At 39.2% G+C, this 22,967-nt stretch overlaps 1 protein-coding gene across 19 annotated transcripts in view; it reads right to left on the bottom strand.

Annotated features, from left to right (window-relative positions):
* The window catches only part of NPAS3 (neuronal PAS domain protein 3), an 836,020-nt gene that overhangs the window by 546,220 nt on the left and 266,833 nt on the right, over positions 1-22,967 (bottom strand). The gene's annotated exons all lie outside the window — the stretch shown is intronic.

Genomic DNA, 22,967 nt, shown 5'->3' on the forward strand with positions numbered 1-22,967 from the left:
GCAACAGGCACAGTCCTGCAGGCCACACACAGCTACCTGGGATGGTTCTCACAGGTCCCAATAAGTGTCACTGTGATAAGGAAAGCATCTGTATCACTGCACATTTTGTTCAGTAAAAAACCCTATCACTCGCAGTCATTTTTCACACACTGTAGCTCGTGTATCTTGGCCTGCATGGATTGAATTTCGACTTCATCACCATTTTGCTCTCACAGAAGTTGTCTAGTTAGCTAAAGCGTGTCATGAAAATGGAACTCACTTTTTCAACAATTTTAGATTCTGCAAGTGATGCTGTTCTGGAGTGAAGGCTGGTTATCCTTGTGAGTCTAAAAGGAGCTTGACAATAGAAATGGGGGTGGGCATACACACCTTCCAGTTCTCACCTATTCACCCCCACTTCCCTGCTGATGAGGCTTTCCCAAGCCTAAGAAGATTGCATCTATCATGAAGTAGTGTGGGAAGGATTGTAAGCTTTGTTACAGGTGAAAGCAGTCTTGGCGGGCTTTGCCCTTGGACACACCATGGATACTCCCTGAGATTAACCTTGAGATAGACTGAGTGGAGCCATCCTGGGCCTGGAATTCAGGAAGGGGACCTGGGGACTCCACCTGGACTATTATTTTTCTAATTGACCCTCAATGGAAGAAGGAGACCACCCTTTGCCCAGCACACGTGAGACAGGCAGGCAGAGAGGAGAGAGCAGTAGCAGGGTCAGACTGGGCGTGAGCGCTGGTAGATTGGAAGGAGGATCAGCGAACAGGCCGGACCAGCATGCAGGCCAGAGACACCTAGGGACCCGTCCCATGGAACAGATACTGGAAGGTTCACTCTTTTTTTCCCTTTAACTTTTTTTCCCTCTTGTGTAAGCTAGTTGGGTTGTATAATAAAGTTTAATTGTTAAGAAACAGAGCCTACAAAGTAGGTTTTAGTAAAAAAGGCAGAAGGCACCTGCAGAATGACACCTGAAGTTGTCCTTTGACCTCTACACGCATGCATACACACATGCTTATATATCACAAACATATGTACCCCACCATATGTGTACATACACACACACAAATACTTTCATGGTTTTCTACATGGATCTGTCCAAAAATAAACCACAAATAAATGTGTCTTCCTTCTCAAATGTCTTAAGTCTTATCTTTTAATTGGAAATATTCAGAAATGTACAATAACATATAGATGCTTACCAAGTTGCAGTGACTTTTCTTTGAAAAGTAGAAAGAATTTAGAGAAAGTCTGTTTCAACACACTGTTATATCGTTATATGTTATATAAGGTCATAATACGCTTCTGCTAACACCTTGTTATATGGAATCCAAATCTCTGTTTCAAAATAAATCAATCTAAACATTCCTTGCTTTTGAGTAGGAGGAAAGAACAATTCTGAGTTATTTCTAAATATCCCTTCAAAAGGACAGTGTACAGGAAGTACTTCTGCCCTGACACATAGCCAGCTACTGCAACATGGGAGGGCCGGGGCGTTCACTAGAGCTGAGACGGGAACTGCCTCTGTGTCTGCAGAGGCATTTACAAAGCTGAAGGGAAAACTGAAATTAAAAGTGAATGCCTGCATTAAATTAACATAGGTGATAATGAGGAGGGTGGAAAATGCCCAGTAAAATATTTATTCAACATTACTAAAGAAAAGTGACCAAATATGGCCCTGGGACTCTGCCTTTGCCTTCTATTTCATTAGCAAACCTTGAGTTAATGAATCTGTCATTCTGGGGATAATGCATTCCCTTCTAAGGACCAGAACTTCAGCAGACTAAAATGTGTGCTTAGTGGTTAAATGGAAACTTAGAATCAAATTCCGAGTCCCCAGGCAGAGTCAGGCACCACCCCGGGACTATCTCACACTTTTCACTAGAGGGTCTGGAGCCTCAGGTTACATTACACGTGTGGCCAGCATCACAGAGCTCGACAGAAGCAGGGGCCTTGAGTCAGCTGACTTCCAAGTCCTCCTTCCTTCCACCCATAAACACATATGGAATATGTCTTCATGGATAATGAAAATTGGTAGGCAGGGAGGGGGTCCCTCTATTTTAATTACTTTTGTCATTGTCATGACAAAACACTTAACAAACGTAGGAGGTATTTATTTTGCTCATGGATTCAGAGGGTTTGGTCCATGTCCCTGAGAAGACTACAAAAGCAGAAGCCTGGGAGAGGCAGCAGCCTTTTGAGACAAGTGGAATATAGCAGTGAGGGTCATGCCCCAGAAAATCTACTTCGGTCCCAAGGCTCCACTTTCTACCCCACTACTTCCAATAATGCCCTCATAACATCATCTTATCAAGCGATTTGTCAATTCATTACATCAGAGCCCTCATGATCAGATCACATCTGGAAGCAGTCTCTCAGACATACTGGCAGGTGTCATTTATCAATCTTTGTCACTTATCAATCCAACCAAGCTGGCCAAGTTAACTAACACAATAACTTCACTAAAACCCCCATAATTTTATTGCTGAATTATATACTCTACAACCCTTAATCGCTTATCCAAAGCATTGGTTTTTTTGTGTGTGTTTGTTTGTTTTTGTTTTTTAACTGTCATCAAAGCACAAGATAGCTTTGGACACTACCACTAATGCAGTCAGAAGACATTTGACACCCATCCTGAAAGTGCTTAAAAGAAACTCTGCTGGACCCTGAAAAGAGCCTGCTTCATTATGCAATATTTAAATTCCACTTTTAATCTCATTTGGAAACTCTGCTTATCATTGTATACTTCCTGTAAGTGATTAAATGGTTGTGAGTGGACAAAGCATATTGTTTTAGCGCCTCACTTAGTTACTTTTATGATAGTAAGGATGGAACCTAGGGCCTTGTACACTTGAATCAAGTACTCTACCACTAAACTACATCAGCATCTCTCTGTATATTCTTTATTTTCATACAGGCTCTCTCAGATGCCTAGGCTGGCCCTATGCTCATTTAGTAGGCCGCAGAGATGTCAGACTCACAGGCCTTTGGCCTGAGCCTTCCTGTAAGCAGACATTACATGTTTTCACCTCCAGGCCTGGCTCATCTTAGTTTTTGATATAAATATACATCATCAATAATTTTTAAATAATCAAATGTTTAACGAGATAATTTAGAGAACAAAGGTAGCTTGGCAAAAGACATCCCCTGCTATTGAATCATTAAAAAAAAAAAAAAGGTAAGTGTCTGACTGGGAAAGTAGGAACCATGTGTTGTAGGCATTAAGGTCTCTGGATGTGGAGACGGGTTATCAGGTTTAGTATTGTGACTCCTTTAACTGCTTGGGTGTGTAGTGTGAGGACTAAATAGGATAATTCACAAAGAACACTTAGTGGATTTTGTACACACAAGTATGATTTATTATCACCCTTTAACCAAACGGATCACTAAATCTGCCTGCTAGATTGTCGGTAAGTACTTGGATTCAGGTGGTCTGCTTGGATCTACAGAGACAGACTACATTTTCTAAAAGCTTTCAGCCATCTCTGTCTGGAACCAATGGCCTGGGGCTATGATTTTCAAGCAACTTTCCGCAGATTTGTTTGTATCTCCTAGTAAAACGTCCTCAATGTAAAAAAGAAAATAATTTGGAAACTATTGGCCTAGAGAACCCCATTTGTCCCAAAGGAAAGGTAGAACAAGGCGAGAAGAAACATTCCAGAAAGAACAGATCCTACTGTCGACGATGATGGGGCAGCCTCCATGCACACTGCCCAGTGTGGGTATAAGCTTCCAGCTACAAATGCATGCTGCTGCTGTGATAAGATACCATGAGCAAAGCAACTTGTAGAAGGTGAAATTTATTTGGTTTATGATTGCCAAGAAGCAAGACACCCCCACAATAGAAGGGCAGTAAATAGCTCATGTTCTCATCTGTAAGCGTAAAGCAGGGACCAAAAAGTGCTGGGAGTCCCTAAGTTCACAAAGCCCAGCCCTGGTGGCATCCTTGTTTCGACAAGACACCACCTAAGCCTCCACAAAGGGCCGGAGCAAGTAGGAACCATGTGTGCAAAGATATGGGTCTCTGAGAGCCATGCAGTTTTTGCTTTGTTGTTGTTGTGTTTACATATGTGTGTTTTGCCTAATGTGTGTCTATGCACCACTTGAGTGCGTGGTACCTGCAGAGGACAGAAGGAGCATCAGATTCCATGGCACTGGAATTATAAATGGTTGTGAGCTTCCATGTGGGTCCTGGGAATTGAACCCAGTTTTTCTGGAAAACTAGTGCATACTCTTAACCACTGAGTCATCTCTTCAGCTTCTGTGGAGGGCATTCTTATTCACACCATTACAATAGATTTCAGGTGCTGACAGTGCAGTACAGGTGAAAATAGTATAAATAAAGTGTTCTAATACTGACCGAAGCCCACAGTGATCATGTGGCCCCAGATTCAACTATTTCTGAGCTTGCTTTTCCCTAAAGCAGGGATGGTAACATAAACTCTAGAGTTTTTAGGAGGTGAAATTAAAAGACAGCAAACTGGAAAAAAATCCACAGATGAACGAAAGGTGGTTTTCATTTTACACTGTATCCATCAGCTGCATAAGACCTGAGGAGGAAAAAGCTACAGATATTCGTATGACACTATCGTCTTTAGACCTTTAAGTTTGGAAGCTTCACAGTCCCAACTGTCCAGCTAGACTTGACCTATATCAGCTTTAGATACTGATAAAAAAATGATAATGCTCAATAGGCCATGCCAAAGTATAAAATCTATTGTAAATATTCAATGCACTTACTGAGCGTTGTTCTTGAAACTCTGGAGTCAGGTCTAGTATCAGCCAACCTGGTGATTCTAATCCATGTCAAACTGTGGGTACCACTGAAGTAGGAACATAGAAAACTAGTGGGGGTGACAATAGCATTCTCCAACTCAGGGTTTATAGATAAACAGATTACCCACTTTGCATTTTTCTCACCAGAAATTTTATCTCAGATGAAGTGTTTCTGCTTCTCTTATGGAGTTATTTATGTATTTTTTTTTTAATCCTTTTAGGTCTCAGTAGTATAGACAGCAATTTTTCAATATGTAGTAATTTTTCTAGCTATGTAGTAAAAAAAAAAGGTAACATAAAACAATAAAAATTAACAGATATCTATAATTGTATGCATATATAATTTAATTGATCAGCACTAGAAAATAATTTTAAAGTCTCCTTAATTTGTTCTTCTGCCAAATTTTTAATTAAAATATGCTTGAGAAATAAAAGCTTTCCATTGGAGAGGACTATAGACATTGAGGGGAAAATTGTACCGAGCACTCATTTTATCACTTTTTTTTTTCCCACTCAGGGAATACTTTAAACCTTTTCATGTCATCCAGAGCCACAGTTCTATACAAGAAGTCATATTTTAGAAATACATTTGTGGCATATTGTCTTAGATATCTTAGATGTAGCCATACATAACCTCCAAAGTAGCTGCTTACTCTTGGACCTACTCACCAAAGCAGACTGGCTGGTCACAAAAATCTCTCTTAAACCAAAGTTACCAAGAGATTAGAAATCTGCCCATATGTAACCTTTGTTGTTGGAGTAAAGGTGAGGCGCCTGACTGTCTCAACAGCCCCATCCTTCTCCAACTAGAGTTTATTTGACTAAGGCAAGTGAAAAGGCTGTGCAAGAAAAATGATTCACTAGCTCATTTCTGTTTTGATAAAGCAGTCACTCTGGACTCCAGACACTACCATATATTTCCCAGCTATGTTGTGGAAAAAAATTATCATTAGGAATTTTATTACACATATGGACTTAGCTATGCACAATTTTTAGGGAAGAAAAAAAAATAAGTCATACAAAAGTCTGAAGTTCCCATGGCTTCCTGTGACGGTGGGAGCACTTGGCTCCTCTTCTGGTAAATTTAGACAATTTAATTCATCTTGACTTTGGGAAGGAAATGGCATACTACTGTCTGTTGTTCCTTTTCTTTTACTCTTAAAACTATCACCTTCTAATGTGGGTTCATATCAGGGACTGCAGAACTTTCCTTTCTTCATCAAAATACTCTAAGAAGACCTCTGAGAAATAATAGCTCTCTGAGTTATTAATATATCAATCTGAAAATGAAGTCCCAAAAAGGAGACTTTTAAGCAGTTTGTTAGTAGAATTACCAGTTGCAATGGTTTACAAGTGGAGAGTTAAGTTTATCACTTATTATTTAAAAACGTGAAGCTATTTTCATGTTACATCAATATGCATGTCTAGAAGCTTGTTTAAGAAAACTATTCACCATGGAAAGTTTTAAATGCACAGTATCAAAGAATAATTTTTGACATTTTGATTCATACATGCTTATAAAGCTCCAAGACAACATGGTTTAATTATAAAACATATTTCTACTGCCTTAGTCATGCCAATTAAATTTGATTGGATACTTTCTTTATTCAACAAGCCCCTTTCATGTCATTTTAATTTACTGTCAAAGCAGCCTGAATATTGGAAACTAAATTATTTACTACAGCCCATAAGCCAATAATGTTCCATTTGTCTCGTACAGAGGGAGACTAGACTAACAAGATTATTAAGGACATTACTTGTAATAGCGAATGTCCTTCACTTTATTTGAGCTTCATGCTGCGCTTTCAGAAACCATACTTCAAAAGAGCCCCATTTCATTCCGTCACAGAAGCTCTGATATAAATTATTCTCCACTCCCTTTGTAATATTTTGATCATAGAGGAAGCGCACCCAATATTGTTCGGTTGAAATGGAAGCACTCTCTTCTCAGATAGCTACATAGTTTGTTTCTGTTGAACACCTTTGATGCACTCCTCCGTGCCAATATTGCCAAACACAGAAATATCAGTTGAATTTATCTCACGGTGATAAGAATTCATACATTAAATTCACCGAAGCTTTGGTTTTCACTGTCTTGAATGCAAACAATGCTTCTAAGAGTCTGGCATGTATAAGTAAATCTATGCTCTTAGTTTTCAGAAAATCAGAGTTCACTAGAACATATATATATACAGTCACTTTGCACAGGTCTCCATTACTGTGAAATCCTAGGAATGAATTAATATGTCTCATCGAGAAGCACTCTCAAAGTCATAAAAAATAAATAGGGCATGGTAAACTCTAATGTGCCCATGGTCCGGGTGAATTCTGCTGGGGTTAGCCTCATGCTAAGACTTATTTAACATCTTCATTAGTGGTTTGGAGAGAAAGGAAACACACCAATTATATTCACAAATGGCAATTAATTGGGAAGTATGGTAATTATTAGTATAAAAATGAAAAGAACACAAAGAGGGCTGCAGAGGCCATACTCACATTAAAAAAAAAAAAAAAACCAAAAAAAAAAAAAACCCCTTCTAAAACAGCAACTGATCAGTAAATTAAAAGGCAAAACCAGAATAAAAACACTGAGTCCCCAGAGGTACTTGGAGGTTATACTTTAGAAAGATCAGGCAATGCTATCACATCAGGAATGGGCAATAGGACACTCAGTCTGGCGGCTGGGAGGGGAGGAGGTGAGCCGCGAGCTGAACAAGCTAAGTATTCAAAGCTCGGGAAACAACAATTGTTTGACGTCTTCAACAGTGAGTCAGAGGTAGCTGAAGGTCAATGTGATCCAGAAAACAGAGAAAAATAATGCCTGTTACAGTAAATGACCATTTATAGATTCTCAGTATGATGGAGGAGGTTTTGCAGGTAAGAGCAAAGGAATGTTTGCTGGACAATCATACCAGACACCCCACAGTGTTCTGAGCATTCTTTAAGAAGGCGGAGGGGGCCTTGAGGAATGCAACACTTAAAAGAGGGTCAAGAAGAAGAACAAGAGAAGAAGTGTAGAAAGCCAATGACTTGCCTAGTGTGTTTGCTTTGATTTTGTGCAGTTGAGTGAAGTGTATGCTAGAACACCCTCTGAGTGAGCAACCACAGTAAAGAAGAACAGGTTTCCACTTCCCAGTGAGATAATGCAATGCCTTAGGTAACAGACTGGAGGTCCCCAAATATTGAAAAGATTATCAAATCAGTCTCTCTTTTATAGGCTTGCTTCTATGCAAGGTATGATGATTCCACTAAAATAATAGAAAGCATTACACTGTGCGATTGATGGCAAGCACATTTCCTCCAGTAATGTGAAGTAGCTATTTAGTAGTGCTTTGACCATTAAGCAATCAACCATCTTTTGCTACAGGAAAATACAGAGGCTCCTTAGCTATATTTGAAGGGCTCTATATGCTACGGCTGAGAGCAAGGCATGCTCTCGAGCTTTTCCTTCGGAGCTGCACTGTTTAACTCAATTAAGAAAAGGAAATCTATTTCTAAGTTGGGTGAAATAAATGCATGTGAAGGAGCAGCTCACAGTTCCTAGGCAATAGGTCTCAATTTTGATGCTAGGGATCACAAGGTGACACTTTTGTGCGTGGCTCAGATTCACGCAATAATGGGCCAATATTTCAAAGCAAATGCAGCTATGATGTTTATGTTAAAAACAATAGGTTATGACAGCACTCAGATGTTCTGTATCCCTCAAGTGTTGAAAATAAATTGTTTCTTTTTGCACACAAGAGATGGAGATTACCAAGGTGAAACATGACAGAAAATTTGTAGAAAATGATCTTGTCTGTGAGCAAAGCTAGCTCCCTGGCACAGACTGATAAAAACAGTACCCCACGGGCCACTGTGTACTGCCGTAATGAGTCAAATGACAGTGAATTTTGAACAAAGAGCCTTGGAAAAAAGAAGCAGCTATTTTTTCTATCCGTCTTTTGCTAAATTTCTATTCACGCACACCAAAAATAATGAGGCTTTGGGTTTAAACAGCAGTAAGAGGCAAGTTTCTATTTCGTTTTGAGATGGTGGCAAGCCTTAGGACTCACAGTGATTCCTTGTTAATCAGCTGATGAATTGCTCTTCTTCAAGCTCCCACCTTCCTCCCACCTGGCTGGTTCTTTCCCTGGAACTGCCACTTTTCGTCCAACTAGAAGAAAACTGACATATCTCAGGACCAACACACTGAGACTCCTTCCTTAGACCCAAGGGAGAGCAAACGGGAAGAGCAATGTGGCTAAACCTGCTGGCAAATAAACAGCAAACCAGAGTGAAGACAAGGGAGTCACTGGCTTCATCTCAGCCCACTCTCGCCTCTTCACTCACACACCTGTGTTCACAAGTGACGTCACTCCACAGGCAAAGGTTGACTTATGGGAGAAAGGGACTTCTCTGGACTCTCAACGCCCCGAGTAAGTTGGAGAAGTGGAGATATTTACCACAACTTGTATACATATTAGTTGCCGCTGACTAAACTGCCAGACATTACAGGAGCCGGACTGTCCATATGTATTTTATATGCCATTCTGTGATTTATTCTTTTGGTATTGGATCATTTGCCTTGGCTAAGATAAACCTAATTACTAAATTCACTAACACAAATGGGAAGGACTGACTCATTGCACTGCCCCACTAGGTAAAAGACAACTTTCATTACGCCTCGATTCAATTATTACTTGAGTTTTCACTTAGTCATGTGTGTCTATGGACAGTGCCATCTTTTGCCATTTCAGTTTAAGACTTTTAAACTAACTTACAATAGAAAATTATATGCGATGTTACATTTGTGTCATTTATATTGCTTGATATTCAAAGGAAGTGTTAATTTTTCTTCTGTAGACATTGAATGCTCTTCTGGATGAAGGTTCTCCTCCATCTGAAACTTGTTATACAACCATCAAGGGTTTATTTGAAGGCATTTGTGCCCATCACACTGGTCTGCAGCAGACAGAGAGAACAGGAACTGAAAGGGATTAATTGGAGAAACAAGTAAATGATATCATTTTTGATTTATTAGATCATTTTATTTATATGTATTTCAATATAAATCCTTATCTCTGTGATTTATATTTGAATATTAACAACATTAGCTCTAACATTTATAATCCCCGACTTGTCCAGGCTCTGCAGGTGGCACCCTCGCAAACTCAGCCATGCCTCTGGATTTAACATGTTTCCTAGCTCAAAACAGAGCAAAACAAAGATACGCCTTGAACTATTGGATGCAGCAATTGTTTGCCTTCCCCAAACATGATGCTTTATTTTTTATGAGCTGATCAATGTTTGAATTCTTTCGATATTTCATTTTGAAGAATGTACTATAAATTAGGTTCTCTATGCAAGGATTGAGATATACATATTCTGCTTATGAAAACATACATGAAAAAAGCCAAATATATAAAATATATTATAAATAGATGCATTTGAATGTTATAATTATGATATGTCAAAATGCATAGTAAATATATGCTGCACTTAGGTATTTTAATATTTATCTTCTTTATTTGAATACCTATGCATAAAATTCTATAAATAAAATTGTAAGATAGAGTGAATAACATTTCAACACGGAAAATGTATATATGCAAATCTATAGTTATATGTATGTATATGCAAATCTATAGTTACATGTATGCATATATATTTCCCTGATTGAAGTTTATATCCTACCCTCCATTTTGACTGAAACAGTGAAATAACTAGCATGTTGCCTCTCTGAAGCCGAAAGCAATTTCCTTTTCTAATTTTAGTTATGCAAAGCCTATGGGCATCATCAGCATTTAGTAATTAGTTTTATAATTACTGCTGTTTTGCTCACTGTCATTCAATTTTTCTTACAACATGGTCTGGGATTGAAACATCCCACATCCACAGCTGTGTAAATTGCTACCCATTTATAAGGCAAAAAAAGTAACATTCCATATACATTATTATTCAGTCAAGAACGTGTTATGGGTACTTAGGTAATGTCTTGAGTGCATAAGCTGTCCACTAAAATGCCGAGAAAACTGGTTTTGCAAGGTTCTGGAAAAGCTGTCTAACAAATAGCCCGAGGACACAAGGCTCCCGGAACAGGAGGCCTACATCAATGAGCACAGAGGAATATCAGAGACCTAAAGATCGTGATGTTAAGACAAGCATTTAGACTGTTAGAGGATGCTGTTTCCAGTCTGCAGAAGAAAAGAAATGCACGGTGCCCAGACACCCAAAGGTTCGGCTGTATTCAGAATAATCTGTTTCTTCAAAAGGGGTGGCCAAAGCACTGCAGAGGCCGCAGTTTTGATAGATTAAAGTTTTCCAAATCCAGTGAAAAGTCCAGCCCCAGGGTTTGATATTTCACTTCGATTTTAGCTGTGAAATCAAAACACTGGTTGACCTTTCATAAAGACTAGAAGTAGGAGGATAACAAAGGGCCAGGGTCATGTCACAGCACTCGTCACTCAAGCAGCAGCTTCAGGAAACTTGGAGGGTTCGTTGACTGTATCAGTTGTGGCTACATTCCTTTAAGATTTGTGAAAAAGCAAAGCAAAATGACCAGAGTCACTTGCCAAAAGTCTGAAATGTTTAGGCCAAATCTGGGTTTCTGCATCAACCCACATCACAGAGTTGCCATGTAGCTTAGGACTGGCTTCCTTGAGAACACGTACAGAATTAAGAGTCCACCTGACAATGACCTTGCTCTCTTGTGCCTCCATTTCTTCATCTGTACATATGGACAGTACCTTCTTGATGGGTCACCAGGTGGCTGAAGTGGGAGAGTACTAAGGCACAGAGAAAGTGATGAAAGGTTTCCCACCTGCCTGCTATGACCCTGGCATGTCTTCTATAGACCTCTGGTGACAGCAGCATGCACTGGTTAGAGCTTTCTTTAGCTTCCTAAGCTGCACCTCATAGTGTACTTTCTCACAAACAACTTAAAGATTGTTCAAAGACCTATTGCTACAATGTGTACATGATACATATTTTAAGAGCAGAAAGGTATCTTCTATTTCCTCTCTGTCATCGAAATCTGGGCACACGTGGAAAGCGGTTGATATAAGCTTTCTCTTCTACATGAACAAAACCAGTAGCAAGAGGATGGGGGAAAGAAAAGAAACTGCTACATCTGCTAACAGTGAGACCTTGGACTAGACAGTAACTATGCAACTGACATGAAGAGGCGAGTCAGAGGTCAAGGTGAACACAGTGAAAGAAGCTGATGGCCAAGGTGAATGCTTTAACACTAACCATCATTTTTGAGTCAGCCACAATCATCAACAAGTACTTCCAGGGCTGGGGAGACTGGTAGGCAGGTAAAGAGTGCAAGCATAAGGATGTGAGTGTGTACTCCCAGTGTGCACATTGAAACCAGGAATGGCAGCACACATCTGCACTTGGAGGGAGAGGGCACTGGCTGATCCTAGGAGCTCACTGGTCAGCCAGACTAGCAGAATCAATGCTCTCCAAGTTCAGTGAGAAATCCTGTTCCAAAAAATGTACATACAGACACACAGAGAGACAGAAAGAGACTAATAGACAGAAGGAGAGAGAAACAGAGAGACAGAAAGACACATACAGAGAGGGGGGGGAGGGAGGGAGGGAGAGAGAGAGAGAGAGAGAGAGAGAGAGAGAGAGAGAGAGAGAGAGAGAGAGAGAGAGAGAGAGAGAGAGAATACAAGAGCAATTGTAAAACATATTAACTTCTGGCCTCCATATGTACACATATACATGTGTACATGTACCTGCATACAGATGCATGCATGTGCAAGTGTGCACATGTCACACACACACACACACACACACACACACACACACACACACACACACCTTTTTATTTTGTTTCTTTTTCAGGTGGAGACAGGGAGAAATCAAGAAAGGGCAAAAGGTACACCACAGCCAGCTCTGCCATCCTCTGGCTCTAAACCCTGGAGCTGGGGACACAGAATCACTGATTAAGATGGAAAGATAAACTAAGCAGGTGCTGTGGCTTTCCCAGAACTCTGTCCTTATTCCCTATCTTGATATACTTATGGCCAAAAGGCTCACTTGATCCAGTGCTTCTGTGAGTGATAAGAAATGCAGAAGCTGCTATTTGTAAACTGAAGGGCAACAATTTCGAATAATATATCTTAAGCTAAATACTCAAAATACTTTTCCAAACTGTATTGGAGACTAGCTATGTGCACCCACAGATTGTACTCACTTAGCGATTTTAAGGAAGTCTTTCTCTGTTCTCTCTCTCCTTCTCGAATGCAAGTCATAGAGGAGCACTGAAGGGTTCTCACGATGTGTTGACTTAACTGTTCCTGCAGTGATTCTAATCTGTTAGGTGTAACTAGCTAGCTGCAGGTATCTAAGTGAATAAAAAACGAAAGCCATAAATTATACCCCAAAAGAGATAAGCCTTTATGTCAGTGAACAAAATGGCTACCAATTCCCATTCTTGATCTATGCTGTTTAATGAACACATGCAGGAAAAATCAGGCAAATCAAAAAGAATGTGAAAAATGCCTACGCCAGGGCACCTGACTCCCTTTGGTCTCTGGTGGCACCAGAACACACACACACAACTCACAAAACAAAACAAATCTTTGCGGCCGAGCAATGGCTCAGCAGTTAAGAAAAACATGACACCTTTGCAGAAGTCCTGGATTCAGTTTCGAGCATCTACATGGTGGCTTATAATTGTCTATAACTCAAGCTCCAGAGGATCCAGGACTCTATTCTGGCCCCCACAGGCACCAGACACACACACACAAGCATGAAAAACATTCAAGACAAGAAAATATTACTTTAAAAAACTGTAAATAGATTTTCTTTGATGTTTACCAGATATTCATGAAGTGTAAAGATATTTCTGGTAGGAGAGGGACAGGTGAAGAGGGTGCATTTAGAAAAAAAATGAACTGTTTAAATGATGGGAATGGACTATTCGATTTATTTTCATAGCTATCCATCATTACAAGTTCTTCATTTTCACACCAGCTTTGTGAAGTTTACGTAGTTTGTAACTCATTAATTAAGAATAAGATGTTTTCCAAATTTTACTTTGCCATTATATAGCTGTTGTGCTTTCTGTAATCCATTCATTAAAAAGCATCCCAATCCAAACCAACTAGTCCTGCCAAATGATTGCAGAAAATGAAGGTGAACACAAGCAGTGAAAACTCAGATACGGGAACCTGAGAACAGTGATGTGCCTACCCAGTCACCTCAGAGACTTCCCCTGCCTGCCACTTCCCCCACTGGTAGGTTTAGTGCATTAGAGTTGAACTAGCTTGAAATCTGGAAGTGACCTCAGACTACCAAGTGGTCAGAACCCAGCTCTACTGAATCCACGAACAGTTAACAACACGGTCCCTTAACAAAGTGTGTCCAGAAGACACGCATGACTGAGTAAAGGCACCCATATAGTCTCTTAGGTCTCTGCATCCTAATTCTCAATGACAACTGAATTACTGTTGGCATCCCTGGTCCTGAAGGACTGCCTCTCACCTCCCCATCTGGGCTGCCTCTGATAAGACTGACGCAGCAATCCCAATAGAAACATTTAGACATTTCTGCTTCCTATCCACACTCACCTGAGATTCTGTATGGAAAGTTAACTAAAAAGTAACCTCCAGTTTGTAAAGGAAACTCACATAAGCATCAGTGTGCTCAGCTAACGGGGAAGGCTAGCAAACCCAAAAGAGGTTTGTAGGACTTTGTTAACTCCAAGTTGTGTTTTGGGTTTTGGTGTGAGGTTTCTCTTCCATTGCCGCATAACCTAATATATATTTGAATTACCAGCATAGTTATATCTGGTTACAAATCATTTTCCACATGAAGAGTGTACACTTCAAAAATAAAAGTCTTCATTAAGGGGTCTAAGTAGGAATACTAAGCAGAAAATCTCAGTATTTTTTTCACACCAGAGTAAACATGCTGGGTGCAGCTAACTTTTCTCAAGATCTCAACTGAGTTTCTTGAGTAGGACAATTGAGTTCCTTAACTGTTGGCACTTATTAATTCTAACAGCACAGGATGCTAAAGGGTTAAAACCAGCATAAATTAACTTTATTGTCAATCATTACATGCAGAAGAATAATTAACTCAGTATGTTTATTTATCTACTTTCCCCACTTGATTAAATGAATGATTGATGACAGGTTCCTTGTTTTCTTTTCTTCCTTTTTGTCAGTATAACTGATCAGTATGAAACTAAACGGTGACATTAAAATGAAATCATTAGCAAACTAAAATGCAGACCGACACTGGGAAATCGAATCAGCTCATTCGCAGCCCAAATACACTGAGCATCACCAGATACACTTCCGAATCAGGGCCGTGCCCCTCAGTTTCCACTTTGGCACATCTCTAGTTATATTACAGGCTATTTGTTTCCCTTAACCTCGTCATCACGAAACTAATTCATTGGGTTCTGGACTCACTTGTTGGTAACATTTACAAACTATAGTGCTAGCACTTGTGGTCTTTACCGAGGGAAACATCAGGAAGCTGCTGAGCAAGATTTGTTCAAAATCAGAATATCAAATCATTGACGAATAACCATTTTAAGAGACTCGGCTGCTGTGGGATTTGTCATGATTTGATAACCTTTGAAAGGTTATTGGCTTTAGTCTGCAAATCAAGTGACTGACAGTGGCAGCAGCCCATCATGCAAATTCCATATGGATAGGCTTCCAACACTAGCGGGGCAGAAGTGACCCACAATGCAATAGTGAGTTTCTTTACTCTGTGTTCCCCTGGTCAATGCTCCCTGCCCTAGAAACTGAAAAGATGCATTCAGATCTCAGAGAATCCTGGACTTAAACATCTGATTCACATGGTCTGCTCTTGTGAGCATTTCTTAGTTGTTATTTAAAATGTTACCACTATTGGATAATTTTGCACCGCAACTCCCTGAACAAGACTACGAACTGTAATACCTCAAAGGAATAGTTTAGTTTAGACCGGGAGCTGAAAGAGAAGAGAAAAACCAGGCTGGAAGGCAGAAGGTTACCAAGGCAGGGGAACTATGGGACAGCCTGGAAACTCAGGTCTCACCAGCTGCGCCCACCAACACTCCTCCTCGCTCGCTGTAGGAAGAGTGGCTATACACAGATATGGGTCAAAAGCAAGTTCAAACTGAAAAAGAAGAAGAAGAAGAAGAAGAAGAAGAAGAAGAAGAAGAAGAAGAAGAAGAAGAAGAAGAAGAAGAATGGGTTCAACAAAAAAATGATGACCCTGAGGAATTCTCGCTCTGGTGCTGGATAATCAGGAAAACTGTCTACGTCTCGTAGTTTAATGTCACATTGAAAAAAAAAAAGAACAGATTTAGTGTATGATGTAAGTATGATCTAATAATGTAGGTTGATGAATGAGTGATCAGATGTGTCAATGTAGCTCAGTGATCTGCTCGGTCAAGACAATACCCTCCATGCTAGGGATGAGGTTTTAGGGGTGGTCATACTTCCCTGTTCAGAGTCCCCTTAAAATCATCAGTCAGGTGCAGGGAAGAGTCTGTGGAATTACTCCCAGGCTCACAAATACAATGGCACTGATATCGCTTGGTCTGCAACCCAGGAAACTGTCTTTGTGCCAGTTTCAATCCACCTTGAGATAACATGCTAGAACATGCTAGGATATAAGGGTGGATGAGAGCAAAAGGCATGGTAGCTAAGTCCATAGCAGTTGTCTTTATAAAAAAATTTAACACGAGCTATAACATAAAATTTTATTAAAATTATTCAGTGTGGTTTGCTTTTTTGAATAGAAGTCAGTCGCAATAAATGGACTTTAACATACCTCAACTTTTACATAGAACATGCATCAAACTAGATGCATTTGTTTGGCAAAACTTATCAGCATAGAAAGCATCTGTGTTCCCATTAAGAAGGATTATTAAATACAATCTTTTTCACACTTATATTTTGCATTAAAAGGTCACGAATACATAAAGACTACTTGGCATACAAAAGGAAAAGACAATATTCATTTTATACAACTTATACAACTATGGGACAATTGACATGCAATATTTCTCCATGTACTCCTACTCAATTAATTTCAAAAGTCTTTGTATGCTTCAAGGACCACACTGATAATTGTATATTTAGAAAATATAACATGTATGTATAAGAGTTATAAAGAATGATCAGTACCGTGATGTGATGGACAGTAGTGGTCATCTCATATCGTAAATCATTATAGATATAGCTCTATTTCTTTTCTCTAAAAATTAAAACAATACATGTTTATTTGGGGAAAAGTATCCACTGTTTTATGAAAACAACTTTTACTAAATTCTCATTTCCACAGAAATCTTTAACATAGAGAAGTTCTCTAATATATAAAAGATACAATTTGTAAACATTTATAAAACACTCTATGAATTTTTGGTCTGTGGTTTTTCATTTTGCAAAGCTCAATGACCTTCACTTGCAGACAAGCAGAGATGACAAGAATTATAGTTGTCACTGTGTACCCTTAATAAACTCAAGAAATATTTGAGGTACATATGAGCAACAATTTGAAATATGAGACATGAAGTTTTAGGAACTTCCTATCATAATTTGTGCCTCTTCATTAGTATATGTAAAACGTTGCCATTGCAGGAGCATGCAGCTATCACAGGGGAGTGCATCCCGAGGAGAGTACAAGTACCCTTGGTTCAATAGCACAAATAACTCTGGCAGCTATGTAGACTATGAAAAAGGGTCTTCTGCAAGGAAAACAACAAAAAGGAAAGGGGGGGGCTGGACTCTCAGAGTCCAGAGGTGTCTGCCATGAAGACTTCATCAGTGGCACACCATCACCACAGAGTCTCACAGTGCTCTTCGTTCTGCCTTCTTCCTTGTGGAGTGAGTCTGTAGCAAATTTCATGTCATTATTCAGAATATATTTTTATTTTTTATAATCTGGGATAAATGTTATAATTCTCTCATATGTATCAAGTATAATACGGGATAAAGATTAAAGATGATGACTTGATCAGACCTTCTCTGCCCGTAGAAGTTTGAGAACTCTTTTCCAGGGGACATTGATTTATAAAACTCACTTTATTTTCTTAGCTCCATCAATGGACTAAAAATATCTATTGCTGAAGCTTTAAGTAACCGGAGTGTAGACAATGTATCTTGAGTTTAGACCCGGCTTGGTTACTAGAAAACCAGCATGGTGTCTCTGATGTTAAATTGCAGAGAATTAACACATATTAATTTGGAGCTGGTTGTGCAAATGCTTTTGGCGTTTCCTTCAGCACTTAAACTCATTTTCAGAGAATGGACTGCTGTAAAAGAACGCAGGATCATTAAGGGTTTATTTCCTCAAAATGCTGAAGGATGGCAACTTTCTGTTGTGGGAAGCCCAGCAACTAGTATTTATCTCCTTAGCTGGGGTGGGAAAAAGACTCCAGAGCACTTTGTTTTTGAGCAGGCATCATGGGTTGGAAAATGAAAATTTCCATCCTGTTGTCACACCCTAGCTTACCTCGTTTCAAGGCTGGCTGTGTTTTCTTTACACAGAATAAAATTTTAGCAGGAGCAGAAGCCAAATGCATAAAATGAATGATCAACTTACAATTTGTATGAATCTATTCTTTCGTGCAGCCCTGCTTAAAAATAGCATCATAAATGCACATCTGCAAAGACTGTGCAACATCCCCCCCCCTTTTCCTCAATTGTACAAATTATTAGAGTCATTGACAAAAGGGTTTTTTTTGTTTAGGGGTTGGTCTGGGCACTCTCTTGGCAGACTGCCACTTTTCTAGCAGTGGAAATACTGCTTGCAGAAAGCCACGTTGTACAGAACAGCTGTTCTGTTAAAACATGAAGCTAGCAGCCCAAGAAATGACTGACTTCACATGTGAAACAGAATTGTTCCCTCCCTTTGTACTAATTTAAATGAAATGGATGCACAAACCATTCACTTCCACGCCGTCTAGTCTTCCTTCTCAATTACAGCCTGCAGTGACTTGTGTGCAAATCCTGCGTGCAGGGGCAGCTTGCCTCTGTCACCATGCTTCAGGGCTGCCCTTGAACTTGGGCCATTTAACTTCTCAGGCTCCCAGGATGGGAATTCCTTCTCTGTGGTGATCTTTTCTACATTTGAGTTTGAGGGAGCTGAGGAACCTGTGTGTATTAGGATTTCAGATTTTAAAAAGACACTTTACCCCAGCCTTTTCTAGGTCTATTAAAAAGCAAGGGCTGCAGAAATCAGATAGTAGATTATATTTCATTAAGTTGTGGGCTTATCTTTTTAAACTGTAGTGTGTGTGATTTATGCTGTTAGTTGTTTGAGATATGTTCAGATAATAGAAATATACAGAATTGTGCTCAAAACAGTAGTTTGCAAGGAAAAGCCTTCATAATTTCAACTCAAAGCTCAGGGCCCCAATTCTCATTAAATGTCACCAAGCCATTTTCTATGGTGCATGACAAATTGAATAGCACCAGTGGGTACCTAAAGTTAAGACTTTGAATATTTTTATTTGAAAATATAACTTCTAGTAAACTTTTCTTAGAAAGTTATTACTTTTTCATCGAAAAAGTACCATACATACTTTTAAAAATATGCTCACCCATATGTAGTCAAAAATGCTTCCTATCTTTCAGACCCAGTATAAAAACTGTCTTCTGTCAGTTAGGATTCTTTTGATATGAATAATATCTTCCCTTATCTGATTTCACTAACAGAAAATTGATACTCTAAAACACAAGGTAGGATTACTTCTATTTAGCCACTCATCAGAAAGAAAAGTGTTGCATATTCATTATTATTTCAAAAAGTTTGTCTTTGCATTTTAGGCATCAACTATTTAAATAATCTTGCTTTCTTATCAATTCAATGAAATTCCTACAAACTAACAATTCGTAAAGCAGCTTCATAAATATTATTATTTTGAATATTAAAATAGTTTAACATTCTAAGTTACTTGTGCCATTTAAGAGATACCAAATTTCCTCTACTCTATGTTTATATATGTGTATATGTGTGTGTGTTATATTTATGTTATAAGCTACTACTTTTTTCACATTAGAATCTAAAGTGCCCTTTAAATAGTGCATGTTGGATGCAACCATCCTCCTGGGAACAGGAGCCTCAATAACCCTTGATAATTCATCTACAAATTCAAGTCTTCCAGTAAGTTGTCTCTGGGCCCACGGCAAGAGAAGGCATATTCAAACAGTCTGAGCCTCAGATTCAAATCTTCAGAAAAGAGGGCTGAAGTAAAACAAAACATACAACCCAACACAACGTGTTCACAATGTGGAGATCTGGAATCAAGAGTACCCAGTTCCATCAACAAAGACCTGTTATCGCTGAGTCATTCTGAAGACACACTGAGATGACTAGGCATCAACACTGCATTCAGATACTCAGCGCTGTCTCCAGCCTTTGGTATATAGACTGTGCCTTTACTATAGGCAGTTGAATCTCTTTGTATTGTGGACTGAATTGATATTCCCCCAAATAGTGTATGTTAAGGGATTAATTCCTTAGTGTGATGGTATGTGGAGGTTGAGGCTATGGGAAACAGTTGCCATGAGAGTGGTACTCTCAGGAATGTGATGACTACTCCTAAGATGGTACAAAAGGAGATCCATCATTTCTCTTTACCTCCCTGTCTTCCCAACCCAATCCACATCATCCAGAAAGTTGGTCTTCACTGAGAATTAGAGCATGTCACACCCCAATCTTAGTTTTTCTAGATTTCCAGAATGGTAAATGTGTTCATTAAGCCAGCAAGACTATGGTGTATATCTTAATAATCCAAACTAATAAAGATGCCCTACAGAGGACCCCTTATCCTGATCTCAGTTTCCAATGGAAAAAGCTCACATAGCAACAAGTGCAGTGACTGTCCACTGAGAAGGAGTCTATAGCTTATTGCTGTCTCAGATTGCTTGCCCAATGAACAGCAACACTGAGTACACACCGAACAACTTGTTAACAAATGGTTCTGCACCTTCAGTAGCTCTGCATCAACAGTAGGCACAATAAAACACGCTGGGTCAGGTGTCAGCTAAGCCAATATCATCCTGCCACTTTCGATACCCCCACTCCAAAAATGCCCCAAGTGAGGTTTTCCTGTGTTCCAGGCTGGCTGCTACCTTCATGTCTCCCTAGAATATGCTGCACTTTCCACACTTGGTTATGCTCTCTTCATGCCTAACTTCAACATGGAAAATGAAAGCAATTTTGCTTTTATGCTAAAATTCTTGTTTAAAAAAAAACCTGGATACTATTCATCTATTTTTACAGAAGAAAGCCAATATTTTAAAGTATTTATATAAAACCCAAACTGTGTACACAGTCTGTTTTTATCATCAGTGCTGATATTCAACACAGTCTTATTTTTCAAACTGTAAAATTATATATGAGTGATGTGCTTTAATTACCAGACATTACCAAATTTTTGTTTTGTTTCTAGAATGTTTTGGGAAGCTAGGATAAGAAACTCACTGCATGCTGATGTCTTGTAAGCATTCACACAGTAGCGTTTGCACATGGAGCATTTGGCTGGTGCCTGATGAAAGGCAGATCCCAGAGGACACGAGGAAAAGACCACAGGAGCTAGTACCTGCAGACTATGTTTGATTTATTGAATATAATAAGTTGCTAAAGTTAAATCCTGCTATCTAATTCAATCGTGTTTCTTTATTCTGGCATGGTTTTAGAAATGTGTGAGATTCTATCTGCAAAAGATCAGGTTAGCTTTGCCAATCTCAGTCAGTGTTATAATGATGGCATTAGTCTTGGGCCAGGCATGTAGCTGGAGTATCTGCTTAGCCCAGGCAAGCCTCTGGGCCTGATCCCCAACACTGCAGGGATAGTAATAATAACTACGATTATAATAGACATAACTTAGTTATAAATAATAACTACTGTCATATTAATAACGATTGTTATTATTATTTGCAGTGCTCAGGACTGAACCCAAGAATTTTTCATACTAATTGGGCACTGTACCGACCCCAGCTCTAATACTGGGTTATTGATGAACAAATTCCAAATGTCTTATTCCTAATAATTGTTTCATGATAGCTACAGTCACATGAGGTTTTAAACAACCAGTTCAATTAAGAAGAAAACTAATAAATTATGTGGAGAGGCCAGTCAAAAGTACTTAACCCAGTCAACCAGTTGTTTTATATACAACTTAAGTAAAAAGAAAAAAATCTGTTTTCACATATAATATTTTATCCTGTTTCTCTAATAATCTCCAGAGAGTACTATCTCAATAAGCCCATTGTAATCATTTACTACACTAAGTTGCATAAGAAGCCAAAATAAGCCAAGCTACCTCAAGTGCAGAAAACTTTATACACTCATGGTTAATTCAAAATATATGTCAATACCACACCCTTGGCTAGAGCACAAGTTATTTACTGGTTATCATAGTATGCAGGTATGTTAACACACATCAACTCAGAATATTGCTGCTGAATATTCCAGGCCTTATGTTGTCATTGTTACACATTTAAATATGAATCAACTTTGTACAATTATTACTAATATTCCTATAAGAAACAATTCTTTTTTATTAAGAAAAAGTACCATGGTCCCTATTTATTCAGATGTCATAGACAGAGACTGGCAACCTATGGGCTAAGCCACAGGTACACACATGAGCCCTATATATGCATGTATTGTCATTGCAGAGATGAGATGTCAATGAGTCGTAACAAGGTCAAACAGAAAGCCTCCATCATGCAGGAAGATGTACTGAACAAAATTCTGCTACCAACTTCATGATTCACTTTGTTTTCCCTTTTTTTCTTTGATTACTGTTACATTTATATGCACGCACATATACATGAGTGTACAAATACAACTGCTGAGTCGATTTAGAATTGCTTGTACATACATATGACATCATGACTGACCACTTAGTATTGAATACGCTAGGGTCTCATCCTGGGGGGGGAAGAGTAATTCTCCATCCCTCAGCAGTCATTACTAGAGCAGACAACTGATTGTAGGGTACCATGCCACAATGGATTTGTCTACAATATAACTCCTGCAGCTCAGGCTCAGAGAAAATTGTGGAAGTGGGGAGGGAGTTATGAGCCAGAGGCCCTGGAAGTCTACTGTGAGATTGCATCTCCTAGAAATGACAATGCAGCTCCACGTTCTACTACAACAATATGGCTGCCCAAATAAGACCCAAGCAGTGACATCAGTAGACATGCTAAGATGGAGGGGAGAAACTTGAGTGGGGCCATACCCAG

This window comes from Acomys minous (genome assembly GCF_964271855.1).
Source record: "Acomys minous genome assembly, chromosome: 8".
Classification (NCBI taxonomy): Eukaryota; Metazoa; Chordata; class Mammalia; order Rodentia; family Muridae; genus Acomys; species Acomys minous.